Genomic DNA, 22,500 nt, shown 5'->3' with positions numbered 1-22,500 from the left:
AAGCGGTTGGCAGTAAACATCAGGTCACGGTACGCCACGGTAGGCCACGGAGTCAATGAGCTCGAGTTGAAAAAGAAAAAGCTTACAGCACCTGGTATTCCCAGGCGGTCTCCCATCCAAGTACTAACCAGGCCCGACCCTGCTTAGCTTCCGATATCAGACGAGATCTGGCGTGTTCAGGGTGGTATGGCCGTAAGCAATTAGTGCGGGCGCAAAACCAGGTTTTATACAGTAGCACATAAGGAGTGTGAAAGCTGCTGAGGCTCGACGTTACACTTTTACAAAAACAATCATTAGTTAGATATAAACGGCAGTAATTGATTCAGTAGGACTCCTTATCCATGTAAACGATCATTGTGACATCTGAATTCATTAATTATCTGAAATACACTGCGTGTGCGTGTGATGTTAAATGTTTGAACCAAGGTTAACGGTTAAAGTGTCAGAGAATGGGTGGTGATTTTTTGACGTCCTCCCATGATCTGGGCCCCGTTTCCCGAAAGCATCGTTAGCCTAAGTGGATCGTGAAGTGCGTCGTAAGGGCATCGTAGAGTTTTCACCGCGTTTCCCGAAAGCATCGTGGGGAACGAACGTCTTGAAAACGCTCGTAGCTAACGAGTACTCCAGGGGTGCTCGTAGGACGCTAAGAGCATCGTCAGCTATAGCCTCAGTGGCGACACCATCGGACATTCCGTCTATTGGATGCGTTTTATTAAAACGCATTGCGCCTTTATGTTCTTAGTTTGGTAATTAATAAAGATTATTAATTTATTTATTAATAAAGATGTTAAAATGGCCAAAATAAAACGGGACAGTCCAGAAAATGTTTGCGCAGGCAGGGCACTCAAAATGTGTGAGAGAAAGTGGGGGGATTTGTGCAGACTGACATAGGCTACTCATAAAACGTAGCATAAAATAATGTAAAAAATTAAATTAAATTAAAAAAAATTAAAATAAAGAAATAAAATAAATTATAAAAAACAAGCAAAGGAGCAGGCAAAAGGCTGGGATATGGTGGGGATTGGTCACGTTGACGGGAATGTTTAGTGACATGTGGGAGGGTGGAGGGGGTTAAAAAAAAGTCTCAATCACTCTTCGACGCGCATGAAAACCAGCCGCGTAGTTATGAGGGAGGCCGTCCTCACACCGATCTTCCTCGTCGTCATCGTCCTCAGCGTCCTCCGGTTCAAGCAATGCCACCCCAGCCTTAGCTGCAATGTTGTGCAACATAGCCGTCACACATATCACGGCGCATGACTTGGCCGGCGAAAACTGGAGCCCTCCGCCTGACTTGTGATGAAGGCATCTAATATAGCGCAACTTCCACCTCCCGATCGTGCGCTCAACGATGCACCGGGCCAGACGGTGGGCTTCGTTGTATTCCTCATCAATACATACCTTACCCTATTTCCAGAGGGGCTTTTATAGCCAATCAAATGATCAATCAAGGAAACCCTTATGCGGAATCAAATTAAGTCGGCTCTCTTTGCTGCGCAAAGCATGTTTCAGAAATCAGCCCATTAAGATAAATGTAGTTGTCACACAAGCAATTTTTAATTTTTTGTCATATGGAATTATTTCAGGGGGGAAAATGCCGTGAAACGCACAGTGCATTCAGGATTAGGACTGATATATGTCGGTTTAAGCCTAATCAATTGTGTTTTAATGTCTTGCTATAGCATTCATCTAATTGCAGTCTATTTTTTTCGGAGGCTACTCTGCTGTTGTCCTTGATGGGGATTTATTTTAACCCTTTTTAACACAATTTTCCTGCGACATTCCTGCGTCTCCCCCTCCTACGGAGCCCATTTCAGCACCGTGTCAGTAGACAGTTACAATCCTACGACGTCGTGAGTGCAGCGAATGCGCGTTCACGTTAAGAGGAGTTTCGGGAAACGCTCCAAAGAAATTGACGATGGATCGCAAAATCCATCGTGAGAATGATCGTACGAGCGTGGATCCATCGTTATCGGGAAACGGGGCCCTGAAGTGAGCGTGCGTGTTTGTGTTGGTGAAAGTTTAAGAAATGTACAACTGTCGTTTCAGCTCTCTGGTGCTGCCTGCTGGCAGTATCACTATACTGTCCTCATGTTTCACAAAAATAGTTTTGAGAGACGTTGTCAGTTTTTGTATGTTGCTTAAATCCTCCAAAGCGGTTGGCAGTAAACATCAGGTCACGGTACGCCACGGTAGGCCACGGAGGCAATGAGCTCGAGTTTAAAAAGAAAAAGCTTACAGCACCTGGTATTCCCAGGCGGTCTCCCATCCAAGTACTAACCAGGCCCGACCCTGCTTAGCTCCCGAGTTCAGACGAGATCGGGCGTGTTTTTTTTTTTTTTTTTCTTTTGGTGACACCCGTCACTACTTACAGCAACCTGGGCTTCTGAGGAGGTCTCCCATCCAAGTACTAACCAGGCCCGACCCTGCTTAGCTTCCGATATCAGACGAGATCGGGCGTGTTCAGGGTGGTATGGCCGTAAGCAATTAGTGCAGGCGCAAAACCAGGTTTTATACAGTAGCACATAAGGAGTGAGAAAGCGGCTGAGGCTTGACGTTACACTTTTACAAAAACAATCATTAGTTAGATATAAACGGCAGTAATTGATTCAGTAGGACTCCTTATCCATGTAAACGATCATTGTGACATCTGAATTCATTAATTATCTGAAATACACTGCGTGTGCGTGTGATGTTAAATGTTTGAACCAAGGTTAACGGTTAAAGTGTCAGAGAATGGGTGGTGATTTTTTGACGTCCTCCCATGATCTGAAGTGAGCGTGCATGTTTGTGTTGGTGAAAGTTTAAGAAATGTACAACTGTCGGTTCAGCTCTCTGGTGCTCCCTGCTGGCAGTATCACTATACTGTCCTCATGTTTCACAAAAACAGTTTTGAGAGACTTTGTCAGTTTTTGTATGTTGCTTAAATCCTCCAAAGCGGTTGGCAGTAAACATCAGGTCACGGTACACCACGGAGTCAATGAGCTCGAGTTGAAAAAGAAAAAGCTTACAGCACCTGGTATTCCCAGGCGGTCTCCCATCCAAGTACTAACCAGGCCCGACCCTGCTTAGCTTCCGAGATCAGACGAGATCGGGCGTGTTCAGGGTGGTATGGCCGTAAGCAATTAGTGCAGGCGCAAAACCAGGTTTTATACAGTAGCACATAAGGAGTGAGAAAGCTGCTGAGGCTCGACGTTACACTTTTACAAAAACAATCATTAGTTAGATATAAACGGCAGTAATTGATTCAGTAGGACTCCTTATCCATGTAAACGATCATTGTGACATCTGAATTCATTAATTATCTGAAATACACTGCGTGTGCGTGTGATGTTAAATGTTTGAACCAAGGTTAACGGTTAAAGTGTCAGAGAATGGGTGGTGATTTTTTGACGTCCTCCCATGATCTGAAGTGAGCGTGCGTGTTTGTGTTGGTGAAAGTTTAAGAAATGTACAACTGTCGTTTCAGCTCTCTGGTGCTCCCTGCTGGCAGTATCACTATACTGTCCTCATGTTTCACAAAAATAGTTTTGAGAGACGTTGTCAGTTTTTGTATGTTGCTTAAATCCTCCAAAGCGGTTGGCAGTAAACATCAGGTCACGGTACGCCACGGTAGGCCACGGAGGCAATGAGCTCGAGTTGAAAAAGAAAAAGCTTACAGCACCTGGTATTCCCAGGCGGTCTCCCATCCAAGTACTAACCAGGCCCGACCCTGCTTAGCTTCTGAGATCAGACGAGATCGGGCGTGTTCAGGGTGGTATGGCCGTAAGCAATTAGTGCAGGCGCAAAACCAGGTTTTATACAGTAGCACATAAGGAGTGAGAAAGCTGCTGAGGCTCGACGTTACACTTTTACAAAAACAATCATTAGTTAGATATAAACGGCAGTAATTGATTCAGTAGGACTCCTTATCCATGTAAACGATCATTGTGACATCTGAATTCATTAATTATCTGAAATACACTGCGTGTGCGTGTGATGTTAAATGTTTGAACCAAGGTTAACGGTTAAAGTGTCAGAGAATGGGTGGTGATTTTTTGACGTCCTCCCATGATCTGAAGTGAGCGTGCGTGTTTGTGTTGGTGAAAGTTTAAGAAATGTACAACTGTCGGTTCAGCTCTCTGGTGCTCCCTGCTGGCAGTATCACTATACTGTCCTCATGTTTCACAAAAATAGTTTTGAGAGACGTTGTCAGTTTTTGTATGTTGCTTAAATCCTCCAAAGCGGTTGGCAGTAAACATCAGGTCACGGTACGCCACGGTAGGCCACGGAGTCAATGAGCTCGAGTTGAAAAAGAAAAAGCTTACAGCACCTGGTATTCCCAGGCGGTCTCCCATCCAAGTACTAACCAGGCCCGACCCTGCTTAGCTTCCGAGATCAGACGAGATCGGGCGTGTTCAGGGTGGTATGGCCGTAAGCAATTAGTGCAGGCGCAAAACCAGGTTTTATACAGTAGCACATAAGGAGTGAGAAAGCTGCTGAGGCTCGACGTTACACTTTTACAAAAACAATCATTAGTTAGATATAAACGGCAGTAATTGATTCAGTAGGACTCCTTATCCATGTAAACGATCATTGTGACATCTGAATTCATTAATTATCTGAAATACACTGCGTGTGCGTGTGATGTTAAATGTTTGAACCAAGGTTAACGGTTAAAGTGTCAGAGAATGGGTGGTGATTTTTTGACGTCCTCCCATGATCTGAAGTGAGCGTGCGTGTTTGTGTTGGTGAAAGTTTAAGAAATGTACAACTGTCGGTTCAGCTCTCTGGTGCTCCCTGCTGGCAGTATCACTATACTGTCCTCATGTTTCACAAAAATAGTTTTGAGAGACGTTGTCAGTTTTTGTATGTTGCTTAAATCCTCCAAAGCGGTTGGCAGTAAACATCAGGTCACGGTACGCCACGGTAGGCCACGGAGTCAATGAGCTCGAGTTGAAAAAGAAAAAGCTTACAGCACCTGGTATTCCCAGGCGGTCTCCCATCCAAGTACTAACCAGGCCCGACCCTGCTTAGCTTCCGAGATCAGACGAGATCGGGCGTGTTCAGGGTGGTATGGCCGTAAGCAATTAGTGCAGGCGCAAAACCAGGTTTTATACAGTAGCACATAAGGAGTGAGAAAGCTGCTGAGGCTCGACGTTACACTTTTACAAAAACAATCATTAGTTAGATATAAACGGCAGTAATTGATTCAGTAGGACTCCTTATCCATGTAAACGATCATTGTGACATCTGAATTCATTAATTATCTGAAATACACTGCGTGTGCGTGTGATGTTAAATGTTTGAACCAAGGTTAACGGTTAAAGTGTCAGAGAATGGGTGGTGATTTTTTGACGTCCTCCCATGATCTGAAGTGAGCGTGCGTGTTTGTGTTGGTGAAAGTTTAAGAAATGTACAACTGTCGGTTCAGCTCTCTGGTGCTCCCTGCTGGCAGTATCACTATACTGTCCTCATGTTTCACAAAAATAGTTTTGAGAGACGTTGTCAGTTTTTGTATGTTGCTTAAATCCTCCAAAGCGGTTGGCAGTAAACATCAGGTCACGGTACGCCACGGTAGGCCACGGAGGCAATGAGCTCGAGTTGAAAAAGAAAAAGCTTACAGCACCTGGTATTCCCAGGCGGTCTCCCATCCAAGTACTAACCAGGCCCGACCCTGCTTAGCTTCCGAGATCAGACGAGATCGGGCGTGTTCAGGGTGGTATGGCCGTAAGCAATTAGTGCAGGCGCAAAACCAGGTTTTATACAGTAGCACATAAGGAGTGAGAAAGCTGCTGAGGCTCGACGTTACACTTTTACAAAAACAATCATTAGTTAGATATAAACGGCAGTAATTGATTCAGTAGGACTCCTTATCCATGTAAACGATCATTGTGACATCTGAATTCATTAATTATCTGAAATACACTGCGTGTGCGTGTGATGTTAAATGTTTGAACCAAGGTTAACGGTTAAAGTGTCAGAGAATGGGTGGTGATTTTTTGACGTCCTCCCATGATCTGAAGTGAGCGTGCGTGTTTGTGTTGGTGAAAGTTTAAGAAATGTACAACTGTCGGTTCAGCTCTCTGGTGCTCCCTGCTGGCAGTATCACTATACTGTCCTCATGTTTCACAAAAATAGTTTTGAGAGACGTTGTCAGTTTTTGTATGTTGCTTAAATCCTCCAAAGCGGTTGGCAGTAAACATCAGGTCACGGTACGCCACGGTAGGCCACGGAGTCAATGAGCTCGAGTTGAAAAAGAAAAAGCTTACAGCACCTGGTATTCCCAGGCGGTCTCCCATCCAAGTACTAACCAGGCCCGACCCTGCTTAGCTTCCGAGATCAGACGAGATCGGGCGTGTTCAGGGTGGTATGGCCGTAAGCAATTAGTGCAGGCGCAAAACCAGGTTTTATACAGTAGCACATAAGGAGTGAGAAAGCTGCTGAGGCTCGACGTTACACTCTTACAAAAACAATCATTAGTTAGATATAAACGGCAGTAATTGATTCAGTAGGACTCCTTATCCATGTAAACGATCATTGTGACATCTGAATTCATTAATTATCTGAAATACACTGCGTGTGCGTGTGATGTTAAATGTTTGAACCAAGGTTAACGGTTAAAGTGTCAGAGAATGGGTGGTGATTTTTTGACGTCCTCCCATGATCTGAAGTGAGCGTGCGTGTTTGTGTTGGTGAAAGTTTAAGAAATGTACAACTGTCGGTTCAGCTCTCTGGTGCTCCCTGCTGGCAGTATCACTATACTGTCCTCATGTTTCACAAAAATAGTTTTGAGAGACGTTGTCAGTTTTTGTATGTTGCTTAAATCCTCCAAAGCGGTTGGCAGTAAACATCAGGTCACGGTACGCCACGGTAGGCCACGGAGGCAATGAGCTCGAGTTGAAAAAGAAAAAGCTTACAGCACCTGGTATTCCCAGGCGGTCTCCCATCCAAGTACTAACCAGGCCCGACCCTGCTTAGCTTCCGAGATCAGACGAGATCGGGCGTGTTCAGGGTGGTATGGCCGTAAGCAATTAGTGCAGGCGCAAAACCAGGTTTTATACAGTAGCACATAAGGAGTGAGAAAGCTGCTGAGGCTCGACGTTACACTTTTACAAAAACAATCATTAGTTAGATATAAACGGCAGTAATTGATTCAGTAGGACTCCTTATCCATGTAAACGATCATTGTGACATCTGAATTCATTAATTATCTGAAATACACTGCGTGTGCGTGTGATGTTAAATGTTTGAACCAAGGTTAACGGTTAAAGTGTCAGAGAATGGGTGGTGATTTTTTGACGTCCTCCCATGATCTGAAGTGAGCGTGCGTGTTTGTGTTGGTGAAAGTTTAAGAAATGTACAACTGTCGGTTCAGCTCTCTGGTGCTCCCTGCTGGCAGTATCACTATACTGTCCTCATGTTTCACAAAAATAGTTTTGAGAGACGTTGTCAGTTTTTGTATGTTGCTTAAATCCTCCAAAGCGGTTGGCAGTAAACATCAGGTCACGGTACGCCACGGTAGGCCACGGAGGCAATGAGCTCGAGTTGAAAAAGAAAAAGCTTACAGCACCTGGTATTCCCAGGCGGTCTCCCATCCAAGTACTAACCAGGCCCGACCCTGCTTAGCTTCCGAGATCAGACGAGATCGGGCGTGTTCAGGGTGGTATGGCCGTAAGCAATTAGTGCAGGCGCAAAACCAGGTTTTATACAGTAGCACATAAGGAGTGAGAAAGCTGCTGAGGCTCGACGTTACACTTTACAAAAACAATCATTAGTTAGATATAAACGGCAGTAATTGATTCAGTAGGACTCCTTATCCATGTAAACGATCATTGTGACATCTGAATTCATTAATTATCTGAAATACACTGCGTGTGCGTGTGATGTTAAATGTTTGAACCAAGGTTAACGGTTAAAGTGTCAGAGAATGGGTGGTGATTTTTTGACGTCCTCCCATGATCTGAAGTGAGCGTGCGTGTTTGTGTTGGTGAAAGTTTAAGAAATGTACAACTGTCGGTTCAGCTCTCTGGTGCTCCCTGCTGGCAGTATCACTATACTGTCCTCATGTTTCACAAAAATAGTTTTGAGAGACGTTGTCAGTTTTTGTATGTTGCTTAAATCCTCCAAAGCGGTTGGCAGTAAACATCAGGTCACGGTACGCCACGGTAGGCCACGGAGTCAATGAGCTCGAGTTGAAAAAGAAAAAGCTTACAGCACCTGGTATTCCCAGGCGGTCTCCCATCCAAGTACTAACCAGGCCCGACCCTGCTTAGCTTCCGAGATCAGACGAGATCGGGCGTGTTCAGGGTGGTATGGCCGTAAGCAATTAGTGCAGGCGCAAAACCAGGTTTTATACAGTAGCACATAAGGAGTGAGAAAGCTGCTGAGGCTCGACGTTACACTCTTACAAAAACAATCATTAGTTAGATATAAACGGCAGTAATTGATTCAGTAGGACTCCTTATCCATGTAAACGATCATTGTGACATCTGAATTCATTAATTATCTGAAATACACTGCGTGTGCGTGTGATGTTAAATGTTTGAACCAAGGTTAACGGTTAAAGTGTCAGAGAATGGGTGGTGATTTTTTGACGTCCTCCCATGATCTGAAGTGAGCGTGCGTGTTTGTGTTGGTGAAAGTTTAAGAAATGTACAACTGTCGGTTCAGCTCTCTGGTGCTCCCTGCTGGCAGTATCACTATACTGTCCTCATGTTTCACAAAAATAGTTTTGAGAGACGTTGTCAGTTTTTGTATGTTGCTTAAATCCTCCAAAGCGGTTGGCAGTAAACATCAGGTCACGGTACGCCACGGTAGGCCACGGAGTCAATGAGCTCGAGTTGAAAAAGAAAAAGCTTACAGCACCTGGTATTCCCAGGCGGTCTCCCATCCAAGTACTAACCAGGCCCGACCCTGCTTAGCTTCCGAGATCAGACGAGATCGGGCGTGTTCAGGGTGGTATGGCCGTAAGCAATTAGTGCAGGCGCAAAACCAGGTTTTATACAGTAGCACATAAGGAGTGAGAAAGCTGCTGAGGCTCGACGTTACACTTTTACAAAAACAATCATTAGTTAGATATAAACGGCAGTAATTGATTCAGTAGGACTCCTTATCCATGTAAACGATCATTGTGACATCTGAATTCATTAATTATCTGAAATACACTGCGTGTGCGTGTGATGTTAAATGTTTGAACCAAGGTTAACGGTTAAAGTGTCAGAGAATGGGTGGTGATTTTTTGACGTCCTCCCATGATCTGAAGTGAGCGTGCGTGTTTGTGTTGGTGAAAGTTTAAGAAATGTACAACTGTCGGTTCAGCTCTCTGGTGCTCCCTGCTGGCAGTATCACTATACTGTCCTCATGTTTCACAAAAATAGTTTTGAGAGACGTTGTCAGTTTTTGTATGTTGCTTAAATCCTCCAAAGCGGTTGGCAGTAAACATCAGGTCACGGTACGCCACGGTAGGCCACGGAGTCAATGAGCTCGAGTTGAAAAAGAAAAAGCTTACAGCACCTGGTATTCCCAGGCGGTCTCCCATCCAAGTACTAACCAGGCCCGACCCTGCTTAGCTTCCGAGATCAGACGAGATCGGGCGTGTTCAGGGTGGTATGGCCGTAAGCAATTAGTGCAGGCGCAAAACCAGGTTTTATACAGTAGCACATAAGGAGTGAGAAAGCTGCTGAGGCTCGACGTTACACTTTTACAAAAACAATCATTAGTTAGATATAAACGGCAGTAATTGATTCAGTAGGACTCCTTATCCATGTAAACGATCATTGTGACATCTGAATTCATTAATTATCTGAAATACACTGCGTGTGCGTGTGATGTTAAATGTTTGAACCAAGGTTAACGGTTAAAGTGTCAGAGAATGGGTGGTGATTTTTTGACGTCCTCCCATGATCTGAAGTGAGCGTGCGTGTTTGTGTTGGTGAAAGTTTAAGAAATGTACAACTGTCGGTTCAGCTCTCTGGTGCTCCCTGCTGGCAGTATCACTATACTGTCCTCATGTTTCACAAAAATAGTTTTGAGAGACGTTGTCAGTTTTTGTATGTTGCTTAAATCCTCCAAAGCGGTTGGCAGTAAACATCAGGTCACGGTACGCCACGGTAGGCCACGGAGGCAATGAGCTCGAGTTGAAAAAGAAAAAGCTTACAGCACCTGGTATTCCCAGGCGGTCTCCCATCCAAGTACTAACCAGGCCCGACCCTGCTTAGCTTCCGAGATCAGACGAGATCGGGCGTGTTCAGGGTGGTATGGCCGTAAGCAATTAGTGCAGGCGCAAAACCAGGTTTTATACAGTAGCACATAAGGAGTGAGAAAGCTGCTGAGGCTCGACGTTACACTTTACAAAAACAATCATTAGTTAGATATAAACGGCAGTAATTGATTCAGTAGGACTCCTTATCCATGTAAACGATCATTGTGACATCTGAATTCATTAATTATCTGAAATACACTGCGTGTGCGTGTGATGTTAAATGTTTGAACCAAGGTTAACGGTTAAAGTGTCAGAGAATGGGTGGTGATTTTTTGACGTCCTCCCATGATCTGAAGTGAGCGTGCGTGTTTGTGTTGGTGAAAGTTTAAGAAATGTACAACTGTCGGTTCAGCTCTCTGGTGCTCCCTGCTGGCAGTATCACTATACTGTCCTCATGTTTCACAAAAATAGTTTTGAGAGACGTTGTCAGTTTTTGTATGTTGCTTAAATCCTCCAAAGCGGTTGGCAGTAAACATCAGGTCACGGTACGCCACGGTAGGCCACGGAGGCAATGAGCTCGAGTTGAAAAAGAAAAAGCTTACAGCACCTGGTATTCCCAGGCGGTCTCCCATCCAAGTACTAACCAGGCCCGACCCTGCTTAGCTTCCGAGATCAGACGAGATCGGGCGTGTTCAGGGTGGTATGGCCGTAAGCAATTAGTGCAGGCGCAAAACCAGGTTTTATACAGTAGCACATAAGGAGTGAGAAAGCTGCTGAGGCTCGACGTTACACTTTACAAAAACAATCATTAGTTAGATATAAACGGCAGTAATTGATTCAGTAGGACTCCTTATCCATGTAAACGATCATTGTGACATCTGAATTCATTAATTATCTGAAATACACTGCGTGTGCGTGTGATGTTAAATGTTTGAACCAAGGTTAACGGTTAAAGTGTCAGAGAATGGGTGGTGATTTTTTGACGTCCTCCCATGATCTGAAGTGAGCGTGCGTGTTTGTGTTGGTGAAAGTTTAAGAAATGTACAACTGTCGGTTCAGCTCTCTGGTGCTCCCTGCTGGCAGTATCACTATACTGTCCTCATGTTTCACAAAAATAGTTTTGAGAGACGTTGTCAGTTTTTGTATGTTGCTTAAATCCTCCAAAGCGGTTGGCAGTAAACATCAGGTCACGGTACGCCACGGTAGGCCACGGAGTCAATGAGCTCGAGTTGAAAAAGAAAAAGCTTACAGCACCTGGTATTCCCAGGCGGTCTCCCATCCAAGTACTAACCAGGCCCGACCCTGCTTAGCTTCCGAGATCAGACGAGATCGGGCGTGTTCAGGGTGGTATGGCCGTAAGCAATTAGTGCAGGCGCAAAACCAGGTTTTATACAGTAGCACATAAGGAGTGAGAAAGCTGCTGAGGCTCGACGTTACACTTTTACAAAAACAATCATTAGTTAGATATAAACGGCAGTAATTGATTCAGTAGGACTCCTTATCCATGTAAACGATCATTGTGACATCTGAATTCATTAATTATCTGAAATACACTGCGTGTGCGTGTGATGTTAAATGTTTGAACCAAGGTTAACGGTTAAAGTGTCAGAGAATGGGTGGTGATTTTTTGACGTCCTCCCATGATCTGAAGTGAGCGTGCGTGTTTGTGTTGGTGAAAGTTTAAGAAATGTACAACTGTCGGTTCAGCTCTCTGGTGCTCCCTGCTGGCAGTATCACTATACTGTCCTCATGTTTCACAAAAATAGTTTTGAGAGACGTTGTCAGTTTTTGTATGTTGCTTAAATCCTCCAAAGCGGTTGGCAGTAAACATCAGGTCACGGTACGCCACGGTAGGCCACGGAGTCAATGAGCTCGAGTTGAAAAAGAAAAAGCTTACAGCACCTGGTATTCCCAGGCGGTCTCCCATCCAAGTACTAACCAGGCCCGACCCTGCTTAGCTTCCGAGATCAGACGAGATCGGGCGTGTTCAGGGTGGTATGGCCGTAAGCAATTAGTGCAGGCGCAAAACCAGGTTTTATACAGTAGCACATAAGGAGTGAGAAAGCTGCTGAGGCTCGACGTTACACTTTTACAAAAACAATCATTAGTTAGATATAAACGGCAGTAATTGATTCAGTAGGACTCCTTATCCATGTAAACGATCATTGTGACATCTGAATTCATTAATTATCTGAAATACACTGCGTGTGCGTGTGATGTTAAATGTTTGAACCAAGGTTAACGGTTAAAGTGTCAGAGAATGGGTGGTGATTTTTTGACGTCCTCCCATGATCTGAAGTGAGCGTGCGTGTTTGTGTTGGTGAAAGTTTAAGAAATGTACAACTGTCGGTTCAGCTCTCTGGTGCTCCCTGCTGGCAGTATCACTATACTGTCCTCATGTTTCACAAAAATAGTTTTGAGAGACGTTGTCAGTTTTTGTATGTTGCTTAAATCCTCCAAAGCGGTTGGCAGTAAACATCAGGTCACGGTACGCCACGGTAGGCCACGGAGGCAATGAGCTCGAGTTGAAAAAGAAAAAGCTTACAGCACCTGGTATTCCCAGGCGGTCTCCCATCCAAGTACTAACCAGGCCCGACCCTGCTTAGCTTCCGAGATCAGACGAGATCGGGCGTGTTCAGGGTGGTATGGCCGTAAGCAATTAGTGCAGGCGCAAAACCAGGTTTTATACAGTAGCACATAAGGAGTGAGAAAGCTGCTGAGGCTCGACGTTACACTTTTACAAAAACAATCATTAGTTAGATATAAACGGCAGTAATTGATTCAGTAGGACTCCTTATCCATGTAAACGATCATTGTGACATCTGAATTCATTAATTATCTGAAATACACTGCGTGTGCGTGTGATGTTAAATGTTTGAACCAAGGTTAACGGTTAAAGTGTCAGAGAATGGGTGGTGATTTTTTGACGTCCTCCCATGATCTGAAGTGAGCGTGCGTGTTTGTGTTGGTGAAAGTTTAAGAAATGTACAACTGTCGGTTCAGCTCTCTGGTGCTCCCTGCTGGCAGTATCACTATACTGTCCTCATGTTTCACAAAAATAGTTTTGAGAGACGTTGTCAGTTTTTGTATGTTGCTTAAATCCTCCAAAGCGGTTGGCAGTAAACATCAGGTCACGGTACGCCACGGTAGGCCACGGAGTCAATGAGCTCGAGTTGAAAAAGAAAAAGCTTACAGCACCTGGTATTCCCAGGCGGTCTCCCATCCAAGTACTAACCAGGCCCGACCCTGCTTAGCTTCCGAGATCAGACGAGATCGGGCGTGTTCAGGGTGGTATGGCCGTAAGCAATTAGTGCAGGCGCAAAACCAGGTTTTATACAGTAGCACATAAGGAGTGAGAAAGCTGCTGAGGCTCGACGTTACACTTTTACAAAAACAATCATTAGTTAGATATAAACGGCAGTAATTGATTCAGTAGGACTCCTTATCCATGTAAACGATCATTGTGACATCTGAATTCATTAATTATCTGAAATACACTGCGTGTGCGTGTGATGTTAAATGTTTGAACCAAGGTTAACGGTTAAAGTGTCAGAGAATGGGTGGTGATTTTTTGACGTCCTCCCATGATCTGAAGTGAGCGTGCGTGTTTGTGTTGGTGAAAGTTTAAGAAATGTACAACTGTCGGTTCAGCTCTCTGGTGCTCCCTGCTGGCAGTATCACTATACTGTCCTCATGTTTCACAAAAATAGTTTTGAGAGACGTTGTCAGTTTTTGTATGTTGCTTAAATCCTCCAAAGCGGTTGGCAGTAAACATCAGGTCACGGTACGCCACGGTAGGCCACGGAGTCAATGAGCTCGAGTTGAAAAAGAAAAAGCTTACAGCACCTGGTATTCCCAGGCGGTCTCCCATCCAAGTACTAACCAGGCCCGACCCTGCTTAGCTTCCGAGATCAGACGAGATCGGGCGTGTTCAGGGTGGTATGGCCGTAAGCAATTAGTGCAGGCGCAAAACCAGGTTTTATACAGTAGCACATAAGGAGTGAGAAAGCTGCTGAGGCTCGACGTTACACTTTTACAAAAACAATCATTAGTTAGATATAAACGGCAGTAATTGATTCAGTAGGACTCCTTATCCATGTAAACGATCATTGTGACATCTGAATTCATTAATTATCTGAAATACACTGCGTGTGCGTGTGATGTTAAATGTTTGAACCAAGGTTAACGGTTAAAGTGTCAGAGAATGGGTGGTGATTTTTTGACGTCCTCCCATGATCTGAAGTGAGCGTGCGTGTTTGTGTTGGTGAAAGTTTAAGAAATGTACAACTGTCGGTTCAGCTCTCTGGTGCTCCCTGCTGGCAGTATCACTATACTGTCCTCATGTTTCACAAAAATAGTTTTGAGAGACGTTGTCAGTTTTTGTATGTTGCTTAAATCCTCCAAAGCGGTTGGCAGTAAACATCAGGTCACGGTACGCCACGGTAGGCCACGGAGGCAATGAGCTCGAGTTGAAAAAGAAAAAGCTTACAGCACCTGGTATTCCCAGGCGGTCTCCCATCCAAGTACTAACCAGGCCCGACCCTGCTTAGCTTCCGAGATCAGACGAGATCGGGCGTGTTCAGGGTGGTATGGCCGTAAGCAATTAGTGCAGGCGCAAAACCAGGTTTTATACAGTAGCACATAAGGAGTGAGAAAGCTGCTGAGGCTCGACGTTACACTTTACAAAAACAATCATTAGTTAGATATAAACGGCAGTAATTGATTCAGTAGGACTCCTTATCCATGTAAACGATCATTGTGACATCTGAATTCATTAATTATCTGAAATACACTGCGTGTGCGTGTGATGTTAAATGTTTGAACCAAGGTTAACGGTTAAAGTGTCAGAGAATGGGTGGTGATTTTTTGACGTCCTCCCATGATCTGAAGTGAGCGTGCGTGTTTGTGTTGGTGAAAGTTTAAGAAATGTACAACTGTCGGTTCAGCTCTCTGGTGCTCCCTGCTGGCAGTATCACTATACTGTCCTCATGTTTCACAAAAATAGTTTTGAGAGACGTTGTCAGTTTTTGTATGTTGCTTAAATCCTCCAAAGCGGTTGGCAGTAAACATCAGGTCACGGTACGCCACGGTAGGCCACGGAGTCAATGAGCTCGAGTTGAAAAAGAAAAAGCTTACAGCACCTGGTATTCCCAGGCGGTCTCCCATCCAAGTACTAACCAGGCCCGACCCTGCTTAGCTTCCGAGATCAGACGAGATCGGGCGTGTTCAGGGTGGTATGGCCGTAAGCAATTAGTGCAGGCGCAAAACCAGGTTTTATACAGTAGCACATAAGGAGTGAGAAAGCTGCTGAGGCTCGACGTTACACTTTTACAAAAACAATCATTAGTTAGATATAAACGGCAGTAATTGATTCAGTAGGACTCCTTATCCATGTAAACGATCATTGTGACATCTGAATTCATTAATTATCTGAAATACACTGCGTGTGCGTGTGATGTTAAATGTTTGAACCAAGGTTAACGGTTAAAGTGTCAGAGAATGGGTGGTGATTTTTTGACGTCCTCCCATGATCTGAAGTGAGCGTGCGTGTTTGTGTTGGTGAAAGTTTAAGAAATGTACAACTGTCGGTTCAGCTCTCTGGTGCTCCCTGCTGGCAGTATCACTATACTGTCCTCATGTTTCACAAAAATAGTTTTGAGAGACGTTGTCAGTTTTTGTATGTTGCTTAAATCCTCCAAAGCGGTTGGCAGTAAACATCAGGTCACGGTACGCCACGGTAGGCCACGGAGTCAATGAGCTCGAGTTGAAAAAGAAAAAGCTTACAGCACCTGGTATTCCCAGGCGGTCTCCCATCCAAGTACTAACCAGGCCCGACCCTGCTTAGCTTCCGAGATCAGACGAGATCGGGCGTGTTCAGGGTGGTATGGCCGTAAGCAATTAGTGCAGGCGCAAAACCAGGTTTTATACAGTAGCACATAAGGAGTGAGAAAGCTGCTGAGGCTCGACGTTACACTTTTACAAAAACAATCATTAGTTAGATATAAACGGCAGTAATTGATTCAGTAGGACTCCTTATCCATGTAAACGATCATTGTGACATCTGAATTCATTAATTATCTGAAATACACTGCGTGTGCGTGTGATGTTAAATGTTTGAACCAAGGTTAACGGTTAAAGTGTCAGAGAATGGGTGGTGATTTTTTGACGTCCTCCCATGATCTGAAGTGAGCGTGCGTGTTTGTGTTGGTGAAAGTTTAAGAAATGTACAACTGTCGGTTCAGCTCTCTGGTGCTCCCTGCTGGCAGTATCACTATACTGTCCTCATGTTTCACAAAAATAGTTTTGAGAGACGTTGTCAGTTTTTGTATGTTGCTTAAATCCTCCAAAGCGGTTGGCAGTAAACATCAGGTCACGGTACGCCACGGTAGGCCACGGAGTCAATGAGCTCGAGTTGAAAAAGAAAAAGCTTACAGCACCTGGTATTCCCAGGCGGTCTCCCATCCAAGTACTAACCAGGCCCGACCCTGCTTAGCTTCCGAGATCAGACGAGATCGGGCGTGTTCAGGGTGGTATGGCCGTAAGCAATTAGTGCAGGCGCAAAACCAGGTTTTATACAGTAGCACATAAGGAGTGAGAAAGCTGCTGAGGCTCGACGTTACACTCTTACAAAAACAATCATTAGTTAGATATAAACGGCAGTAATTGATTCAGTAGGACTCCTTATCCATGTAAACGATCATTGTGACATCTGAATTCATTAATTATCTGAAATACACTGCGTGTGCGTGTGATGTTAAATGTTTGAACCAAGGTTAACGGTTAAAGTGTCAGAGAATGGGTGGTGATTTTTTGACGTCCTCCCATGATCTGAAGTGAGCGTGCGTGTTTGTGTTGGTGAAAGTTTAAGAAATGTACAACTGTCGGTTCAGCTCTCTGGTGCTCCCTGCTGGCAGTATCACTATACTGTCCTCATGTTTCACAAAAATAGTTTTGAGAGACGTTGTCAGTTTTTGTATGTTGCTTAAATCCTCCAAAGCGGTTGGCAGTAAACATCAGGTCACGGTACGCCACGGTAGGCCACGGAGTCAATGAGCTCGAGTTGAAAAAGAAAAAGCTTACAGCACCTGGTATTCCCAGGCGGTCTCCCATCCAAGTACTAACCAGGCCCGACCCTGCTTAGCTTCCGAGATCAGACGAGATCGGGCGTGTTCAGGGTGGTATGGCCGTAAGCAATTAGTGCAGGCGCAAAACCAGGTTTTATACAGTAGCACATAAGGAGTGAGAAAGCTGCTGAGGCTCGACGTTACACTCTTACAAAAACAATCATTAGTTAGATATAAACGGCAGTAATTGATTCAGTAGGACTCCTTATCCATGTAAACGATCATTGTGACATCTGAATTCATTAATTATCTGAAATACACTGCGTGTGCGTGTGATGTTAAATGTTTGAACCAAGGTTAACGGTTAAAGTGTCAGAGAATGGGTGGTGATTTTTTGACGTCCTCCCATGATCTGAAGTGAGCGTGCGTGTTTGTGTTGGTGAAAGTTTAAGAAATGTACAACTGTCGGTTCAGCTCTCTGGTGCTCCCTGCTGGCAGTATCACTATACTGTCCTCATGTTTCACAAAAATAGTTTTGAGAGACGTTGTCAGTTTTTGTATGTTGCTTAAATCCTCCAAAGCGGTTGGCAGTAAACATCAGGTCACGGTACGCCACGTTAGGCCACGGAGTCAATGAGCTCGAGTTGAAAAAGAAAAAGCTTACAGCACCTGGTATTCCCAGGCGGTCTCCCATCCAAGTACTAACCAGGCCCGACCCTGCTTAGCTTCCGAGATCAGACGAGATCGGGCGTGTTCAGGGTGGTATGGCCGTAAGCAATTAGTGCAGGCGCAAAACCAGGTTTTATACAGTAGCACATAAGGAGTGAGAAAGCTGCTGAGGCTCGACGTTACACTTTTACAAAAACAATCATTAGTTAGATATAAACGGCAGTAATTGATTCAGTAGGACTCCTTATCCATGTAAACGATCATTGTGACATCTGAATTCATTAATTATCTGAAATACACTGCGTGTGCGTGTGATGTTAAATGTTTGAACCAAGGTTAACGGTTAAAGTGTCAGAGAATGGGTGGTGATTTTTTGACGTCCTCCCATGATCTGAAGTGAGCGTGCGTGTTTGTGTTGGTGAAAGTTTAAGAAATGTACAACTGTCGGTTCAGCTCTCTGGTGCTCCCTGCTGGCAGTATCACTATACTGTCCTCATGTTTCACAAAAATAGTTTTGAGAGACGTTGTCAGTTTTTGTATGTTGCTTAAATCCTCCAAAGCGGTTGGCAGTAAACATCAGGTCACGGTACGCCACGGTAGGCCACGGAGTCAATGAGCTCGAGTTGAAAAAGAAAAAGCTTACAGCACCTGGTATTCCCAGGCGGTCTCCCATCCAAGTACTAACCAGGCCCGACCCTGCTTAGCTTCCGAGATCAGACGAGATCGGGCGTGTTCAGGGTGGTATGGCCGTAAGCAATTAGTGCAGGCGCAAAACCAGGTTTTATACAGTAGCACATAAGGAGTGAGAAAGCTGCTGAGGCTCGACGTTACACTCTTTACAAAAACAATCATTAGTTAGATATAAACGGCAGTAATTGATTCAGTAGGACTCCTTATCCATGTAAACGATCATTGTGACATCTGAATTCATTAATTATCTGAAATACACTGCGTGTGCGTGTGATGTTAAATGTTTGAACCAAGGTTAACGGTTAAAGTGTCAGAGAATGGGTGGTGATTTTTTGACGTCCTCCCATGATCTGAAGTGAGCGTGCGTGTTTGTGTTGGTGAAAGTTTAAGAAATGTACAACTGTCGGTTCAGCTCTCTGGTGCTCCCTGCTGGCAGTATCACTATACTGTCCTCATGTTTCACAAAAATAGTTTTGAGAGACGTTGTCAGTTTTTGTATGTTGCTTAAATCCTCCAAAGCGGTTGGCAGTAAACATCAGGTCACGGTACGCCACGGTAGGCCACGGAGTCAATGAGCTCGAGTTGAAAAAGAAAAAGCTTACAGCACCTGGTATTCCCAGGCGGTCTCCCATCCAAGTACTAACCAGGCCCGACCCTGCTTAGCTTCCGAGATCAGACGAGATCGGGCGTGTTCAGGGTGGTATGGCCGTAAGCAATTAGTGCAGGCGCAAAACCAGGTTTTATACAGTAGCACATAAGGAGTGAGAAAGCTGCTGAGGCTCGACGTTACACTCTTACAAAAACAATCATTAGTTAGATATAAACGGCAGTAATTGATTCAGTAGGACTCCTTATCCATGTAAACGATCATTGTGACATCTGAATTCATTAATTATCTGAAATACACTGCGTGTGCGTGTGATGTTAAATGTTTGAACCAAGGTTAACGGTTAAAGTGTCAGAGAATGGTGGTGATTTTTTGACGTCCTCCCATGATCTGAAGTGAGCGTGCGTGTTTGTGTTGGTGAAAGTTTAAGAAATGTACAACTGTCGGTTCAGCTCTCTGGTGCTCCCTGCTGGCAGTATCACTATACTGTCCTCATGTTTCACAAAAATAGTTTTGAGAGACGTTGTCAGTTTTTGTATGTTGCTTAAATCCTCCAAAGCGGTTGGCAGTAAACATCAGGTCACGGTACGCCACGGTAGGCCACGGAGTCAATGAGCTCGAGTTGAAAAAGAAAAAGCTTACAGCACCTGGTATTCCCAGGCGGTCTCCCATCCAAGTACTAACCAGGCCCGACCCTGCTTAGCTTCCGAGATCAGACGAGATCGGGCGTGTTCAGGGTGGTATGGCCGTAAGCAATTAGTGCAGGCGCAAAACCAGGTTTTATACAGTAGCACATAAGGAGTGAGAAAGCTGCTGAGGCTCGACGTTACACTTTTACAAAAACAATCATTAGTTAGATATAACGGCAGTAATTGATTCAGTAGGACTCCTTATCCATGTAAACGATCATTGTGACATCTGAATTCATTAATTATCTGAAATACACTGCGTGTGCGTGTGATGTTAAATGTTTGAACCAAGGTTAACGGTTAAAGTGTCAGAGAATGGGTGGTGATTTTTTGACGTCCTCCCATGATCTGAAGTGAGCGTGCGTGTTTGTGTTGGTGAAAGTTTAAGAAATGTACAACTGTCGGTTCAGCTCTCTGGTGCTCCCTGCTGGCAGTATCACTATACTGTCCTCATGTTTCACAAAAATAGTTTTGAGAGACGTTGTCAGTTTTTGTATGTTGCTTAAATCCTCCAAAGCGGTTGGCAGTAAACATCAGGTCACGGTACGCCACGGTAGGCCACGGAGTCAATGAGCTCGAGTTGAAAAAGAAAAAGCTTACAGCACCTGGTATTCCCAGGCGGTCTCCCATCCAAGTACTAACCGGGCCCGACCCTGCTTAGCTTCCGAGATCAGACGAGATCGGGCGTGTTCAGGGTGGTATGGCCGTAAGCAATTAGTGCAGGCGCAAAACCAGGTTTTATACAGTAGCACATAAGGAGTGAGAAAGCTGCTGAGGCTCGACGTTACACTTTTACAAAAACAATCATTAGTTAGATATAAACGGCAGTAATTGATTCAGTAGGACTCCTTATCCATGTAAACGATCATTGTGACATCTGAATTCATTAATTATCTGAAATACACTGCGTGTGCGTGTGATGTTAAATGTTTGAACCAAGGTTAACGGTTAAAGTGTCAGAGAATGGGTGGTGATTTTTGACGTCCTCCCATGATCTGAAGTGAGCGTGCGTGTTTGTGTTGGTGAAGTTTAAGAAATGTACAACTGTCGGTTCAGCTCTCTGGTGCTCCCTGCTGGCAGTATCACTATACTGTCCTCATGTTTCACAAAAATAGTTTTGAGAGACGTTGTCAGTTTTTGTATGTTGCTTAAATCCTCCAAAGCGGTTGGCAGTAAACATCAGGTCACGGTACGCCACGGTAGGCCACGGAGGCAATGAGCTCGAGTTGAAAAAGAAAAAGCTTACAGCACCTGGTATTCCCAGGCGGTCTCCCATCCAAGTACTAACCAGGCCCGACCCTGCTTAGCTTCCGAGATCAGACGAGATCGGGCGTGTTCAGGGTGGTATGGCCGTAGCAATTAGTGCAGGCGCAAAACCAGGTTTTATACAGTAGCACATAAGGAGTGAGAAAAGCTGCTGAGGCTCGACGTTACACTTTTACAAAAACAATCATTAGTTAGATATAACGGCAGTAATTGATTCAGTAGGACTCCTTATCCATGTAAACGATCATTGTGACATCTGAATTCATTAATTATCTGAAATACACTGCGTGTGCGTGTGATGTTAAATGTTTGAACCAAGGTTAACGGTTAAAGTGTCAGAGAATGGGTGGTGATTTTTTGACGTCCTCCCATGATCTGAAGTGAGCGTGCGTGTTTGTGTTGGTGAAAGTTTAAGAAATGTACAACTGTCGGTTCAGCTCTCTGGTGCTCCCTGCTGGCAGTATCACTATACTGTCCTCATGTTTCACAAAAATAGTTTTGAGAGACGTTGTCAGTTTTTGTATGTTGCTTAAATCCTCCAAAGCGGTTGGCAGTAACCATCAGGTCACGGTACGCCACGGTAGGCCACGGAGGCAATGAGCTCGAGTTGAAAAAGAAAAAAGCTTACAGCACCTGGTATTCCCAGGCGGGTCTCCCATCCAAGTACTACCAGGCCCGACCCTGCTTAGCTTCCGAGATCAGACGAGATTCGGGAGTGTTCAAGGTGGTATGGCCGTAAGCAATAGTGCCGGCGCAAAACCAGTTTTATACAGTAGCACATAAGGAGTGAGAAGCTGCTGAGGCTCGACGTTACACTCTTACCAAAACAATCTTAGTTAGGATATAAACGGCAGTAATTGATTCAGTAGGACTCCTTATCCATGAAACGATCATTGTGACATCTGAATTCATTATTATCTGAAATACACTGCGTGTGCGTGTGATGTTAAATGTTTGAACCAAGGTTAACGGTTAAAGTGTCAGAGAATGGGTGGTGATTTTTTGACGTCCTCCCATGAGCTGAAGTGAGCGTGCGTGTTTGTGTTGGTGAAAGTTTAAGAAATGTACAACTGTCGTTCAGCTCTCTGGTGCTCCCTGCTGGCAGTATCACTATACTGTCCTCATGTTTCACAAAAATAGTTTTGAGAGACGTTGTCAGTTTTTGTATGTTGCTTAAATCCTCCAAAGCGGTTGGCAGTAAACATCAGGTCACGGTACGCCACGGTAGGCCACGAGGCAATGAGCTCGAGTTGAAAAAGAAAAAGCGTACAGCACCTGGTATTCCCAGGCGGTCTCCCATCCAAGTACTAACCAGGCCCGACCCTGCTTAGCGGC

At 44.6% G+C, this 22,500-nt stretch overlaps 32 non-coding genes across 32 annotated transcripts; all 32 read right to left on the bottom strand.

Annotated features, from left to right (window-relative positions):
* Nucleotides 1-79: 79 nt before the first annotated feature.
* LOC130394447 (5S ribosomal RNA) lies at nucleotides 80-198 on the bottom strand. Its single transcript, XR_008897604.1, has one exon. It is a non-coding gene; the product is annotated as a 5S ribosomal RNA (ribosomal RNA).
* Nucleotides 199-2,362: 2,164 nt separating this feature from the next.
* On the bottom strand, nucleotides 2,363-2,482 carry LOC130395183 (5S ribosomal RNA). The gene has a single exon (XR_008898268.1). It is a non-coding gene; the product is annotated as a 5S ribosomal RNA (ribosomal RNA).
* A 519-nt stretch (nucleotides 2,483-3,001) lies between these two features.
* On the bottom strand, nucleotides 3,002-3,120 carry LOC130398758 (5S ribosomal RNA). Its single transcript, XR_008901311.1, has one exon. It is a non-coding gene; the product is annotated as a 5S ribosomal RNA (ribosomal RNA).
* A 529-nt stretch (nucleotides 3,121-3,649) lies between these two features.
* Nucleotides 3,650-3,768, bottom strand: LOC130400522 (5S ribosomal RNA). The gene has a single exon (XR_008903004.1). It is a non-coding gene; the product is annotated as a 5S ribosomal RNA (ribosomal RNA).
* A 529-nt stretch (nucleotides 3,769-4,297) lies between these two features.
* On the bottom strand, nucleotides 4,298-4,416 carry LOC130398756 (5S ribosomal RNA). Its single transcript, XR_008901309.1, has one exon. It is a non-coding gene; the product is annotated as a 5S ribosomal RNA (ribosomal RNA).
* A 529-nt stretch (nucleotides 4,417-4,945) lies between these two features.
* Nucleotides 4,946-5,064, bottom strand: LOC130398755 (5S ribosomal RNA). The gene has a single exon (XR_008901308.1). It is a non-coding gene; the product is annotated as a 5S ribosomal RNA (ribosomal RNA).
* Nucleotides 5,065-5,593: 529 nt separating this feature from the next.
* Nucleotides 5,594-5,712, bottom strand: LOC130398754 (5S ribosomal RNA). The gene has a single exon (XR_008901307.1). It is a non-coding gene; the product is annotated as a 5S ribosomal RNA (ribosomal RNA).
* Nucleotides 5,713-6,241: 529 nt separating this feature from the next.
* LOC130398753 (5S ribosomal RNA) lies at nucleotides 6,242-6,360 on the bottom strand. The gene has a single exon (XR_008901306.1). It is a non-coding gene; the product is annotated as a 5S ribosomal RNA (ribosomal RNA).
* Nucleotides 6,361-6,889: 529 nt separating this feature from the next.
* Nucleotides 6,890-7,008, bottom strand: LOC130398752 (5S ribosomal RNA). The gene has a single exon (XR_008901305.1). It is a non-coding gene; the product is annotated as a 5S ribosomal RNA (ribosomal RNA).
* A 529-nt stretch (nucleotides 7,009-7,537) lies between these two features.
* LOC130398751 (5S ribosomal RNA) lies at nucleotides 7,538-7,656 on the bottom strand. The gene has a single exon (XR_008901304.1). It is a non-coding gene; the product is annotated as a 5S ribosomal RNA (ribosomal RNA).
* A 528-nt stretch (nucleotides 7,657-8,184) lies between these two features.
* Nucleotides 8,185-8,303, bottom strand: LOC130398750 (5S ribosomal RNA). Its single transcript, XR_008901303.1, has one exon. It is a non-coding gene; the product is annotated as a 5S ribosomal RNA (ribosomal RNA).
* A 529-nt stretch (nucleotides 8,304-8,832) lies between these two features.
* On the bottom strand, nucleotides 8,833-8,951 carry LOC130398749 (5S ribosomal RNA). The gene has a single exon (XR_008901302.1). It is a non-coding gene; the product is annotated as a 5S ribosomal RNA (ribosomal RNA).
* A 529-nt stretch (nucleotides 8,952-9,480) lies between these two features.
* On the bottom strand, nucleotides 9,481-9,599 carry LOC130398748 (5S ribosomal RNA). The gene has a single exon (XR_008901301.1). It is a non-coding gene; the product is annotated as a 5S ribosomal RNA (ribosomal RNA).
* A 529-nt stretch (nucleotides 9,600-10,128) lies between these two features.
* On the bottom strand, nucleotides 10,129-10,247 carry LOC130398747 (5S ribosomal RNA). Its single transcript, XR_008901300.1, has one exon. It is a non-coding gene; the product is annotated as a 5S ribosomal RNA (ribosomal RNA).
* Nucleotides 10,248-10,775: 528 nt separating this feature from the next.
* Nucleotides 10,776-10,894, bottom strand: LOC130398744 (5S ribosomal RNA). Its single transcript, XR_008901298.1, has one exon. It is a non-coding gene; the product is annotated as a 5S ribosomal RNA (ribosomal RNA).
* A 528-nt stretch (nucleotides 10,895-11,422) lies between these two features.
* On the bottom strand, nucleotides 11,423-11,541 carry LOC130398743 (5S ribosomal RNA). Its single transcript, XR_008901297.1, has one exon. It is a non-coding gene; the product is annotated as a 5S ribosomal RNA (ribosomal RNA).
* A 529-nt stretch (nucleotides 11,542-12,070) lies between these two features.
* Nucleotides 12,071-12,189, bottom strand: LOC130398742 (5S ribosomal RNA). Its single transcript, XR_008901296.1, has one exon. It is a non-coding gene; the product is annotated as a 5S ribosomal RNA (ribosomal RNA).
* A 529-nt stretch (nucleotides 12,190-12,718) lies between these two features.
* LOC130398741 (5S ribosomal RNA) lies at nucleotides 12,719-12,837 on the bottom strand. The gene has a single exon (XR_008901295.1). It is a non-coding gene; the product is annotated as a 5S ribosomal RNA (ribosomal RNA).
* Nucleotides 12,838-13,366: 529 nt separating this feature from the next.
* On the bottom strand, nucleotides 13,367-13,485 carry LOC130398740 (5S ribosomal RNA). The gene has a single exon (XR_008901294.1). It is a non-coding gene; the product is annotated as a 5S ribosomal RNA (ribosomal RNA).
* A 529-nt stretch (nucleotides 13,486-14,014) lies between these two features.
* Nucleotides 14,015-14,133, bottom strand: LOC130398738 (5S ribosomal RNA). Its single transcript, XR_008901292.1, has one exon. It is a non-coding gene; the product is annotated as a 5S ribosomal RNA (ribosomal RNA).
* A 529-nt stretch (nucleotides 14,134-14,662) lies between these two features.
* LOC130398737 (5S ribosomal RNA) lies at nucleotides 14,663-14,781 on the bottom strand. The gene has a single exon (XR_008901291.1). It is a non-coding gene; the product is annotated as a 5S ribosomal RNA (ribosomal RNA).
* Nucleotides 14,782-15,309: 528 nt separating this feature from the next.
* LOC130398736 (5S ribosomal RNA) lies at nucleotides 15,310-15,428 on the bottom strand. The gene has a single exon (XR_008901290.1). It is a non-coding gene; the product is annotated as a 5S ribosomal RNA (ribosomal RNA).
* A 529-nt stretch (nucleotides 15,429-15,957) lies between these two features.
* On the bottom strand, nucleotides 15,958-16,076 carry LOC130398735 (5S ribosomal RNA). The gene has a single exon (XR_008901289.1). It is a non-coding gene; the product is annotated as a 5S ribosomal RNA (ribosomal RNA).
* A 529-nt stretch (nucleotides 16,077-16,605) lies between these two features.
* On the bottom strand, nucleotides 16,606-16,724 carry LOC130398734 (5S ribosomal RNA). Its single transcript, XR_008901288.1, has one exon. It is a non-coding gene; the product is annotated as a 5S ribosomal RNA (ribosomal RNA).
* A 529-nt stretch (nucleotides 16,725-17,253) lies between these two features.
* On the bottom strand, nucleotides 17,254-17,372 carry LOC130398732 (5S ribosomal RNA). The gene has a single exon (XR_008901286.1). It is a non-coding gene; the product is annotated as a 5S ribosomal RNA (ribosomal RNA).
* A 529-nt stretch (nucleotides 17,373-17,901) lies between these two features.
* Nucleotides 17,902-18,020, bottom strand: LOC130398731 (5S ribosomal RNA). Its single transcript, XR_008901285.1, has one exon. It is a non-coding gene; the product is annotated as a 5S ribosomal RNA (ribosomal RNA).
* Nucleotides 18,021-18,549: 529 nt separating this feature from the next.
* LOC130398728 (5S ribosomal RNA) lies at nucleotides 18,550-18,668 on the bottom strand. Its single transcript, XR_008901284.1, has one exon. It is a non-coding gene; the product is annotated as a 5S ribosomal RNA (ribosomal RNA).
* A 530-nt stretch (nucleotides 18,669-19,198) lies between these two features.
* LOC130398727 (5S ribosomal RNA) lies at nucleotides 19,199-19,317 on the bottom strand. Its single transcript, XR_008901283.1, has one exon. It is a non-coding gene; the product is annotated as a 5S ribosomal RNA (ribosomal RNA).
* A 528-nt stretch (nucleotides 19,318-19,845) lies between these two features.
* Nucleotides 19,846-19,964, bottom strand: LOC130398726 (5S ribosomal RNA). Its single transcript, XR_008901282.1, has one exon. It is a non-coding gene; the product is annotated as a 5S ribosomal RNA (ribosomal RNA).
* A 528-nt stretch (nucleotides 19,965-20,492) lies between these two features.
* Nucleotides 20,493-20,611, bottom strand: LOC130399525 (5S ribosomal RNA). The gene has a single exon (XR_008902031.1). It is a non-coding gene; the product is annotated as a 5S ribosomal RNA (ribosomal RNA).
* A 527-nt stretch (nucleotides 20,612-21,138) lies between these two features.
* On the bottom strand, nucleotides 21,139-21,256 carry LOC130394639 (5S ribosomal RNA). The gene has a single exon (XR_008897777.1). It is a non-coding gene; the product is annotated as a 5S ribosomal RNA (ribosomal RNA).
* A 530-nt stretch (nucleotides 21,257-21,786) lies between these two features.
* Nucleotides 21,787-21,906, bottom strand: LOC130395831 (5S ribosomal RNA). The gene has a single exon (XR_008898839.1). It is a non-coding gene; the product is annotated as a 5S ribosomal RNA (ribosomal RNA).
* Between the last annotated feature and the right edge of the window lie 594 nt (nucleotides 21,907-22,500).

The sequence above is a fragment of the Gadus chalcogrammus genome, chromosome 12 (assembly GCF_026213295.1).
Source record: "Gadus chalcogrammus isolate NIFS_2021 chromosome 12, NIFS_Gcha_1.0, whole genome shotgun sequence".
Lineage (NCBI taxonomy): Eukaryota > Metazoa > Chordata > Actinopteri > Gadiformes > Gadidae > Gadus > Gadus chalcogrammus.
This window is presented reverse-complemented; position numbering and strand designations above follow the sequence as displayed.